The following is an 8,212-nucleotide window of genomic DNA, read 5'->3' on the forward strand; positions in this document are numbered from 1 at the left end:
AAAAATTTCAAGGAAAATTTTCTATTTTAAAGAAGTTAATTGCAGCTTAAAGAATTTTCAAAAAGAATTTCAACTTAACAAATTTTCGAAAAAGTCTCAACTTAAATAATTTTCTAACAAAATTAAAAAAAAAATCAAATAGAAGAGACTTGAAAGTTTTAAGTTTGAAAAAGTTTTAAGTTTGAAAAGCTGCTTAAGAGAAATGAATTTCAAAGATACTTAGGGTAAAGGAGAAGCGTTAACTTTAGTGTTTAATAGTTTATAAATTTTGTTTTAGAAAGGTATCAGAGCCCTAAGGTCCAAGCAAGAGTTAAGATTTGTTTTGATTAGGTATCAGATCCCTTAAGTAAAAGTATGCTTAAACTTATTATTTCCTTCACCAACTGTCTAACCTTTAGCTACTTGCTGATTGCCTAAATAGCAACAGTGTTCACTTGGTTAGTCAAGTCAAGTCAATTGATCCAGTTAGATTTGACTAGGTATTTTTCAAATAAATTTTTAAAAGAAAAAGAGTTTGAAATGATTTTGAAAAGATTTTTCAAATATTTTTTTTTTAAAGAATTTTAAAATTAAGTTTTAAAGATTTTGAAATGATTTTTCAAATAATTTTTTTAAAAAAAAAAAGAATTTTAAAATTAAGTTTTAAAGATTTTGAAATGATTTTTCAAATAAATTTAAAAAGAATTTTGAATAACTATTAGTTTGAATTTTTAAAATTCCTTAGTCATCTCACCCAATCTATGTTTTCAATCAGGGGATCTTATCATTTTGTGAGATGAATTAGTTCAATTTTTAGGGTTTAGTTTAACTTTATGTTAGATTCGGGTTTAGCTTTGGGTTCAACAAGTAAGCGTTCTTTGGATAAACTTCTGGGCTATGGTGAGTCATAAGGAGCTCATTAAAGTAACCATGCCTTTGAGGTTTTCCAAATAGTCCTACCCATTGAACTTAATACTGAACCTTGGTCTAACTAGTTATGATCCATTTAAGGGTAGCTTCGGTTAGTTCCACTTGGCCAATTGCACCAGGTCAAAGCCATATCTTCCTAGACATGCGATGCCCAAGCTTCCCCAACGTACTATCATCCAAAAACTTTACCAGTACTGTGGTTCAAGTTAAATCTAACCCTTTTAATCTATCCTTACTTACCCTGTCGGGTAATTTACTCTTGTTTACCCATTTCGGGAGGATTAAGTTCGGTTACCCAGTCGGGTAAATAGATTTCGAAGTTGCCAGCTATTCTGGACCCTCCTTCTATTTTGAATTAATTTCGAATAATGAATTTTGAGTTTTAATAATTAATTTCAAATTTTGAATTTTAGTAATTAATTTCAAATTTCAAATTTTGAATTTTAATAATTAATTTCGAATTTGAATTTTGGATTTTAATAATTAATTTCGAATTTGAATTTTGAATTTTAATAATTAATTTTGAATTTGAATTTTGAGTTTTAAATTAATTTTGAATTTTGAGTTTTAAATTAATTTCGAATTTTAAATTTTGAGTTTTAAATTAATTTCGAATTTTGAATTTTGAGTTTTAAATTAATTTTGAATTTTTATCGTTTTAGCTCCCCCTGGATCATAGCCTCGATAAGGTCTATTGAGGTAATGTATTTGATCCTTAGGGACCCAATACTGTCCAAGTCCAACTTGATTGATCAGGTTGGACTTGGCAACCCATGCTTGGACCATTTTTCTATTTGTTCTTTGTATGAGAGATAGGTATGACCTATATTTGTTTTTCGTTTTGTATCCTAGTCTAGTTCGATTGTAGATTGCCCTTTGTGTTCTAAGAATCTTGTCAAGATTCTTGGATCCCAAGGAAAATCGTTCTAAGGTTGTCTTCAAATCCTTGACTTGACTTTTCAGGTTGGAATTCTCTTCCTCAAGTTTTTGAACTTGAGTTGAGGTTCCAGTCTGAACTGGATCAGTCAAGGATTCGTTATTAGTCGTCTCTTTAAGGAGTGTTATCTCCTTTAGAAGCGACTTGATTCGAATTTTGGACTTAGCTACTTTATGCATTAAATAATTAATTATGCAATATAACCTATTTTGACTTACAGAGGGGTTTGGCCCTTCGGAAACGGATGCGGATCCGTGGCTTCTCTCGGACTCGGCTTCCGATTCGTCCTCGTTTCCTGATTCGTTGGTGTAGTCCCGGGCTGTTAATGCGAGAAAGTTAGTCTGCTCTAGTTCTTCGTCGTCGGATTCCTCGGAAGAAGACTCGTCCCATGTTGCCTTCAATGCCTTCTTTCTCTTTGGTTTCTTTGGATCCTTCTGGTTCGGGCAGTTTGCCTTGATGTGCCCCTTCTGATTGCACCCGTAGAGGTCACTTCAAATTTAACCTTCGAGCTTGGTTGGGCTTCTTTAGACTGGATGGCCTTTCTGACATCCTTTTTGTTGAAGCCCTTCTTTTTGCAGAGCTTTTTTACCAAGTTGACTATTTCGGTTGTAAGTTCATCGTCGTCTTCCGAATCTGGTTCTTCTTCTGACTCAGGTTCGGTTCTGCGCTTGATTTTTGACTCACGCGTTCTCCCTATTCCTGCAACCAAAGCCAACCCTTTCTCGGTCGGGCGTGCATTAGTCTGTTCGTGAAGTTCAAATTCTGCAAAAAGCTCATCTAACTTAATGATAGATAAGTCCTTGGAGACCTTGTAGGCATCTACCATGGATGCCCACAAGGTGTTCCTTGGAAAAGCATTTAAAGAATACCTTATGATGTCCCGGTTGTCTACCTTCTGTCCAATTGCATGAAGACCATTAAAGAATGTAAAAACACAGCTTGCCTTCTCGTCGACTGGATGAAGCAGCAACTTCACGAAACACCTACAACAGCAGGAACCAGCTGAAGGAAGCTTCCACGAAGCTTTAGGAAGATGAGAGCTCAGCAAAGCTCTGATTGCAGTAAGATCAAAAAGAAAAGAGAGTGAGAGCCAGCTCCTGTAGCCCTCGACCTGTTATATAACCTGCGAAGAAGAAGACACATAAACTAGTCGTTGTGTCGCAACGGCTAGGGCCTAGACCGATCAGGCTCCACCCTGATCGGTCCAGACCTTCTCTGATCGATCTTGGGACCGATCAGGACCTATGCTAATCGGTCCCCAGACCGATCAGCATGCTTCACAGAGAGTTGCCCAACTCTCTGATCGGTCTGTGGACCGATCAGGACTCAGGTGGATCGGTCCACAGACCGATCCCCCTCTTTCTTCTCCTGATCTTCTTTGCTTCTGTATGATTACTGATCTGTCACCAGACCGATCAGGTAATTCACAGAAACACACTGTTATTACCGATCGGTCACCGCATCGATCACCAACCAACAGATCATCCGGATCGGCCACAGACGATCCAGTTTAGAGCTCCCAGCCCTAAACCCTACCTGGTCCCGAGAACGAGCTACCGAGCCCTCTCGACCTAGTCCAAGAACGAGTCCGAGCCCTCTCCGACTTCGGTCCGGCCCAGAACGAGCTCACCGAGCCCTCTCGACTTAGTCCAAGAACGAGCTACCGAGCCCTCTCCGACTTCCACGTCCGGTCCAGAGAACGAGCTCCCGAGCCCTCTCGCCTAGTCCGGAGAACGAGCCACCGAGCCCTCTCCACTTCGTCCGGTCCCAGAACGAGCTACCGAGCCCTCTCGACCTAGTCCGAGAACGAGCTACCAAGCCCTCTCGACTTCGCGTGCCGAACGAGCTCTCGAGCCCTCTCTGACCTAGTCCGGAGAACGAGCTACCGAGCCCTCTCCGACTTCGTCCGGTCCAGAGAACGAGCTCCCGAGCCCTCTCTGACCTAGTCCGAAGAACGAGCTACCGAGCCCTCTCTGACTTCCACTGCCAAGCTTCCATACTTGGACTTCTCCCGTGCCAAGCTCCCTGCTTGGACTTTTTCGTGCCAAGTCTCCATACTTTGACTTTTCCCGTGCCAAGCTCCCTGCTTGGACTTTTCCGTGTCAAGTCTCCATACTTGGACTTTTCCCCGTTCCAAGCTCCCTGCTTGGACTTTTCCGTGCCAAGCTCCCTGCTTGGACTTTTCCGTGCCAAGTCTCCATACTTGGACTTTTCACCAGATGTCTGGTCAACCTTGACCTATCTGGATTTCCCTTGCCTGGCTTCACTCACCAGAACTTTCCAACTGCCTGGCTTCACTCACCAGGACTTTCCCTTGCCTAGCTTCACTCACCAGGACTTTCACCTGGCTTCACTCACCAGGATTTCCCGAATCAGGTCGACTCACCTTGGGTTAACCAGGTCATCCTTGACCAAAGATTGCACCCACAATCTCCCAAGTTTGTATTATGTCAAATATCAGAATACAACTTTTCTACTCTCGTCAAACATCAGAATAGAACTTTTCTATTCTCGTCAAACATCAAAATACAACTCGAGTCAGGTCAACTCGAGTCAGGTCAACCAGGTCAACCTTGACCTAAGGTTGCAGCAATAATCTCCCCCTTTTTAATGTTTGACAAAAACCATAATCAAGTTAGGTTAACCTGATAACCTAACTTAGGTTTTCCAATGTTCTTCCTTGAACATTCTCCCCAAACTCTAATGTTCTTCCTTGAACATTCTTTGGACATTCTCCCATTCTCCCCCTTTTTGACACACATCAAAAAGAGTGAATCAAGGTCAAGAGTTTCTTCCTAATGAAAGTTCCATACCTTTCATTGAAACCCTTAAATTCCCCCTTGATACTAAAGTCAACAATCAACTTAGTGATAATTCCATATCACTCAAGTCTTTAGAGTAAAAACTCCCCCTAAAAGTCTACTCCCCCTTGACTAATAGGTAAAAACTCCCCCTAAAGGTCAACTCCCCCTTGACTATTGCACCAACAATGTCTTGGAGAGTTTCAAACCTTTAGAAATCCAAAACACAAACTGTGTTTTAACTTTCAGCTGAAATTTCAGACAACACAGTCAAAAATCAGTATTTTGGCACGCCCAGCCTTTACTGGATCGGTCACCAGACCGATCCACACTTCCCTGGATCGGTCCAGTGACCGATCCAGCATCCCCTGGACCGATCAGGGAACCTCCTGATCGGTCACACATGTCTGATTGCTGATTTCTGAATTTCTTCCTCCCGAAATTCAGAAACCCCTACAAAATTACAGAAAATTCTAAAAATTATAAAATTTTGAGCATACATTCCTCATAACATATACTATCATGGGAAAATATTTTTCTATGAAAATAACTTCCATTTTCAAATCTTAATACAAAGTTTTAAAACTTTGAAATAGTTCAAGTTTACCTCAACTTTGTATCAACTTGCTCAATGATGAATGCTATCACTAGAAAAGCTTCATCAAGGTTTTTCAAATCAATTTTGAAATGATTTTAAACCATTCAATTTAGGACCACAATCTTAGGGCTAAATGTACATGACTTGTACACAAGCTTTCCCTATGATCCTCCATTTTGAATTAGGCTCATCTAGGTACAAGAACTATGCACCTTGATCCTAACTCATGATCCTAATATCTCACACACATCTAAGGTGTATCAAACACATCCAAGTCAATTTTGATGTGAGATATGGTTTAGGTCATCTTAATCTAAGTTCTCATGCATTTTCATATCAAGTTGTGTTTTTGTCCTTAAATCAAATTAATTGATTATAAATGCAAAAGATGATGACATGGCATATAATGATATCATAAGTAAAAACATGTGCCAATGTCATGATGTCATGACATAAAGTATGAAACTTAAATAAGGCATGACATATAGCTAACCTAAGCATTATCATGACATTTCAAATGATAATAAATTAAATATGATGTCATGACATGGCATATGGCAAACAATATATGGCAAATAACATATAAAGGTATAGAAAATACATAATTCTAGCTTTAGTTGCCATTTTTGATAATTTTGATCATTTTGCCATAAATTCTATATTCCTAAGTGTAATAGACCTAAAATCATATACTAAAGATTTTTAGATCACTATGTGCCAATTAGATTGATCCTAGAAAACTCCTCAAATGTGGTTGGCACATCCTAATTACCTTAGGAATAATTTTTAATTTCATTTTCAAGGCTTGATTACACCTTGAATATTCCTAAAATGCCACCTTTTGCCATGAGTAGGTTAACTACCTATCCAATTAAGGTTGGCACACCCTAAACCATCTAGCGTGAAGGAATCACGCTCCTAGGAACCCAATACCTATTTGAGCTCATTGGGTTCACTAAATATTCACTAGGGATGACTTCCCTAGCAACCCTCCTAATGACCCTCCTAGGCTTTAAAGCCTTGGTCATTTGAGACTCATCAAGATCAACTCTAGGGGTGACTCCCCTTGTGACCTTGGTGATGGTCTTCCTAGCCCTAGATTTTGTTCCATAATCGAATGGAACATTATGATAAGTGGGCTTGACCACTTGAGACTTAGGTTTGTGACCCAAACTTCTCATGTCCTTGGGTTTTGATTTTTGACCCTTAGACCCTAGAGTTGGCTTTTCCAAATTCTTAAGAGCCTTTTCTAAAGTGTCAAGTCTTGACCTCAAGACTTGATTTTCCTTCTCTAATACCTCAAGCTTTAATTTTCCATTTTTCTTTGAGGTATTCCTAGGCATATGTCTAGTTGTTTTGGGATTCCTACTTAGGTTTTCCTTAACCTTAGATGAGTTAATTCTAGGGTTAGCATTTCTAGAATTGTCCTTACCTAGGCTAACATGTTTGGCACCTAAGCACATGTATTGATTTATATTGTTATCATGCCTATCTTTATTGACAATTGCAACAAAACTACTATTAACATGTGTCTTATTCATATTGCAAGAATGTGCCTTAAAGGTTACCTTAGGGTTTGCCTTAGCTCCTCCTATCGATGTGCTCGGTCTCTTGTCCTTGTGAGGTTGCCTCCCCCTCGGACACTGGCTCCTATAGTGTCCCCTTTGCTTGCATTGGAAACACACCACGTGCTCCTTGCCCTTGCGTATCGGGACTCCGGCTTCCTTGACCTTTGGCGCCGGTGGAGTCTTCCTAATCCTCTTTGAACATTTACTCTTGTAATGCCCAAATTCCCTACACTCAAAGCACATTATATGTAATTTACTTGAAAGTAAATTGCTTGAGTTACCTAGGGTTGAGGATGGTTGTATGCTTTCTTCTTCATCCCTTCCGGAAGTAGAGGCTTCTTCTTCTTGCTCCAATCTTGAAGAAGAACTCTCCTCCTCCTCTTCCTTAGATGTTGAGTAGCCCTCAACTTCTAATTCCTTACCTCCATGAAGTGAGCTACTTGACTCACTTGACTCCTCTTCATGACTTGAATTGGAGCTTCCCTCATGGAACTTGGTCAAGTTGTTCCACAATTCCTTGGCATTGTTGTAACCACCTATCTTACACAAGATATCATTAGGTAATGAGAATTCAAAAATTTTCATTACCTCGTCGTTGATTACGGATTGGTGGATTTGTTCCTTCGTCCACCTCTTCTTTTCAAGAATTTCTCCTTCTTCATCCCTTGGAGGAACAAAACCTACTTGTACACAATTCCAATTAACTAAGTTAGTCATAAGAAAGTACTTCATTCTTACCTTCCAAAATGCGAAGTCGTCGCAATCGTAGAAGGGTGGAATCGTGACGTCTTCTCCAAGTTGATCCATTCTCTAGCTCGTGCTCCCCCGGGTGTTAATCCGACGAAGAGCGACCTCGCTCTGATACCACTTGTTAGGACCTTCGGATAGCGGCTAGAGAGGGGGGGGTGTGAATAGCCGACCCCAAATTTTCGTTTCTTCCTACAATTTAGGTTAGCGCAGCGGAAATACAATGTAGAAACGACACAAAGAATAGCAAACCTTAAACTCGACGATGTAACGAGGTTCGGAGATGATACTCCTACTCCTCGGCGTGTCCGTAAGGTGGACGAACCCTATCAATCCGTCGGTGGATGAGACCCCGGATAACCGGCTAATATGAACTCCTTCTGGGTGGAGAAACCTCACCACAAACTTCTTGCAACAGCAAGATAGGAGTACAAAGATACAGCACAATACTAAGGCAGTAAGAATGTAAAAACACAGCTTGCCTTCTCGTCAACTGGATGAAGCAGTAACTTCACGAAACACCTACAACAGTAGGAACCAGCCGAAGGAAGCTTCCACTAAGCTTCAGGAAGATGAGAGCTCAGCAAAGCTCTGATTGCAGTAAGATCAGAAAGAAAAGAGAGTGAGAGCCAGCTCCTGTAGCCCTCAACCT

This window comes from Zingiber officinale, chromosome 8B (genome assembly GCF_018446385.1).
Source record: "Zingiber officinale cultivar Zhangliang chromosome 8B, Zo_v1.1, whole genome shotgun sequence".
Lineage (NCBI taxonomy): Eukaryota > Viridiplantae > Streptophyta > Magnoliopsida > Zingiberales > Zingiberaceae > Zingiber > Zingiber officinale.